This window comes from Prunus mume, linkage group LG1 (assembly GCF_029339155.1).
Source record: "Prunus mume cultivar Tortuosa linkage group LG1, ASM2933915v1, whole genome shotgun sequence".
Lineage (NCBI taxonomy): Eukaryota > Viridiplantae > Streptophyta > Magnoliopsida > Rosales > Rosaceae > Prunus > Prunus mume.
Window position 1 is genome coordinate 42,789 of NC_142698.1, and position 3,997 is coordinate 46,785.

The 3,997-nt window shown below is 38.4% G+C and overlaps 1 non-coding gene across 1 annotated transcript; it reads left to right on the top strand.

Moving 5' to 3' along the window:
* The first annotated feature begins 1,589 nt into the window (after positions 1 to 1,589).
* On the top strand, positions 1,590 to 1,696 carry LOC148920581 (small nucleolar RNA R71). The gene has a single exon (XR_016123414.1). It is a non-coding gene; the product is annotated as a small nucleolar RNA R71 (small nucleolar RNA).
* The last annotated feature ends 2,301 nt before the right edge of the window (positions 1,697 to 3,997 follow it).

A 3,997-nucleotide genomic window follows, 5' to 3' on the forward strand; every position in this document is an offset into this window, starting at 1 on the left:
AAGTCATCTTGAGATTGACTCAAAACATATTGTAATGGATCATTGGATTGTGCCAGCAAAAACTTAGAGAAAACAAGTGAATCAAGCACATCAATCGAACAACAATCAAGTGAACTAGAAGGGTGAGAAAGAGATTCAAACACTTTGAATTGTACAGTTTCTCCTAGCACAGTCATGGTGAGGAGACCATTTTGCACATCTATGATAGTCTTTGCCGTGGCCATAAAGGGTCTCCCAAGCAAAATAGGTAACTCACGATCATGTATAGGAGCCTCTTCCATGTCCAACACTACAAAATCAGCAGGCAAAATTAGTTTGTCAACTTGAACTAAGATATCTTCCACTATACCTCTTGGATATTTCACTGATCGATCGGCAAGTTGCAATGAAATAGTTGTTGCCTTCAAACCCCCCAAACCTAATTGAAGGTACACTGAATAGGGCATTAAATTGATGCTCGCCCCCAAGTCAAGCATAGCCTTTTCAACTAGCGTGTCTCCAATGGTGATATTGATAGAAAAACTGCCCGGATCCTTGAGTTTTGGTGGGAGCTTTTTTGAAGCACAAAGCACTCACATTTTCAGACACCATCACCTTTCATTAGGTCCATACTTCCTCTTATAAGTGTTTAGCTCCTTGAAAATTTCCCATATGCTGGCATATTCCTAATGACATCAAGGAAATGGGATTGGAGGAGTGTAAGGTTTTTCAGCCTTGTGAAAATTTGGAGCTTCATACGAAGAAGTGGCATTGCTTGGATCTTCATTCGGTTTCTCATGCTCTTCTTGAGTGGGGCCTGCATTCACATGATCAGATTCATTAGTAACTTCATTGCCAACTCTATTATCAATAACCTTACCACTTCTAAGTGTTATGACCGCTTTGGCCTGCTCTTGGCTCCTTTGAAGTATCACCGGTTGGCTTGGAAATTTCCCGGGTTCTCTTTGACTCAAAGCATCAGCAATCTGACCTAATTGTGTCTCCATTTTGGTTAGAGCAGCTGAATGTTGTTGGAGAGTACTATTGGTAGTTTGCTGGAATTGAACGGTGTTCTGAGCTAGCATTTTGACAGTATCTTCAAGCGTAGTGGCAGGCTTTGGTTGGAAATTTTGAAATTGATTGTTATTCTTCCATGAGAGATTGGGATGATCTCTCCAACCAGGGTTATATGTATTAGAGAATGGGTCATTCCTCGGCCTCTTGATTGTAAGAATTCATGAGATTCACTTGCTCTTGAACGAATTCGGGATAAGCCTCACTAGCTGGGCATTGATAAGTAGGATGACCTGGTATGTTGCAAATGACACACACCTCAGCTATCTTAGGCGCCATATTGAGCACAGAATCGAGCTTCTTTTCCAAACTAGCCACCTGCCAAGCAAGATCATTATTAGAACTCATTTCATACATTCCAACTCGCTTTACCTCTTGTATCTTTGTGTTGAGCATTAGATCCCAACATCTCATAAATGTTATATGACTCTTGCGCATTCTTCTTCTTCAAAGCTCCACCTGCTGCATTATCCACAGTTGATTGACATGTTTGGGTTAGTCCATCATAAAAAATTTGCATTTGTAAGTAAAGAGGTAACCCATGATGTGGACATTGGAGCAATAGGCCTTTGAAACGCTCCCAACATTCATTGAAAGGTTCTCCATCATCTTGTTTAAAGTTGAAGATTTGCCCTCTCAACGTAGCTGTCTTTTGAGTTGAGAAAACTTCTCCAGAAACTTCTTAGCTACGGCATCCCAAGTGGTGAGCGAACCAAAGCTAACGCCATTAGCCAATTCTTTGCTCTATCTTTCAATGTATAAGGAAAAACCCTCATCCTAAGATTTGCTTCACTCACTCCCTGCAAAGGTAAACCACTCACAACATTGTAGAATTCCTTAATATGGGATAATGGATCTTCGTTAGGTAAACCATAAAAAGAAGGAAGCATGTGAAAATGAGAAGATTTGAGTTCATAATTTCTAGCTTCAGTAGGCAGCAAGATGCACGAAGGTGAATTTGGTATAACCGGTTGAGCATAATCTTCCAAAGCTCGGTTGTCATCGTTATTGCCAGCCATCTCTTCTTCTCCGTCAGAGTTAGAGTTATCGAAAGAATCTACACTCGTTGGACTAGAAGAACTATTGTCCTCTTCTCGTCCGCTAGTCCGGGCACTAGCTGATGCACTCTCAAAAGTGTTGCTCTTTAACCGTTCAAGTCTTTGGCCTATTTCAGCAAGTGTATCTGACATATACTACCTGTAAAACAAAAATAAAACGAAATTAGGGTTTGAGAACAAGCAATCACAGAGGACTGAAATCAGTCCCCGGCAACGGCGCCAAAATTTTGTTGTGTTCCTTCCAAGTGCCAATATATGGTTAGTATAATGGTACAAGTAAGGGTGTCGAACCACAGGGACCGATTGGACCTCTATAAATTACTAGTTTTGAAAGAACCCTAACTAAAAGTGAAAGTAACAAATTGAGAGTAGTTTGTGTTGTAAATGAAAGATAACTTAAAATGCAAGACGAATGTAGCAGCGAATGAGATATTGATGTAAGAAGAATAGGGATGAGACCAGGGATTTCGAATTCACCATTGCAAAACCAATTCCATGTTTATAAAATTAAACCGTATTCAACTACCAACCTGTTTCCAGAGTTCGCTTTTACATATATATGATTAGCCATATGATGTGTGGTTTTGATCAAATTCTCCTAATATGCAACCTAATTGGGATGTTCAACTTTGGTTCCAAGTTAAGAGTCATTACCATGCAAGAAAACGTTAAAGAACCAAAAAAACACATGGCAGGATGTTTGCATAGCATTCTCTTCATTCATTCACATGTCTACCAAGATTAAGCATGATGTTTACAATAACCTTGACTAGATAATCTGTAGGCAACCCTAATGGTGATCAGACATTAAAATTGACAAACAAATTTAATAATAGATTCAAAGGAATGAAACAAGAAACAGATTGATGAACTGAATACTTTAACTTAGAAACATGGATCAATGTTGCAAGGCTACATCGAAATCCCTAGCTATGAATTTAGTTACACATCATGTTCACAAAGATTAAAACAAAATAAACAACATGAGTGAAAATAAATTCATGAGAGGAAACCTTGAACCAATTCTGATGTTGAACTTCTCCAAGAACAGCCTCCTGCGATGAGTCTTGATGGTGGAAATATATGGGCGGCTAGGGTTTTAGTGTGTGTGAAAGGGGAGAATAACAAAAAGAAGGATGTCTAGGGTTGTGAAATTCGTCCAAAATAAATAGGGTCTGTGAAAGTGGCTAAAAGGCAAGTTTTTATGGGGTAAAAGAGGCTGTCAGATATTCCAAAGAGATCCTAATAAATCAGCCTTTATTTTGCACGTTTTTGCCTTATTTGGCACCTCCAAATCAGGCTAGAAATCCCCATTACTTTCCCATTCCGCTCTTAGTCTTTAAACAAGCCAGGTTCACTTTGGATCTTTATTTGGACTTCAAAACAGGTCACGAAATTTCTTTCCACGTTTGAATAGTGGCCAGCTCCAAAAATGACATGTTTTGATTTCTTTTGCCTTCAACTTGATCCTAAAGTAGGTGCAACTGCATACTAACACAAAATAGGGTAAAACGCAACATGTTTAACTCAAAAACATCACAAATAGACTAGAAATGGATGGTATAAATGTATAAATATATGAGTTATCACATAAGCTCATACCAATTTCAAACTCCACATATTGAAACACATAACAATCAAGATAGAAGTCTAAGGGTTGTATTGGGGCTAAGGTATTGGCTAACAAAGAAAGGTTGAGGATAAACAAAGGTTCTTAAAGTAATAGTAAACAGAGCAATGAAATCAACACTTGGAATTCAACTTGTGATTGCAGCACCCAATTTTTAGCACAAATGGGAGATTTATACAACTTTAGGGTCAGATTCACATATCCCTTCTTCTTTTTCTCTCTTTTTTGTTTTTTTGGTTTTTTTTTTTTTGAACAA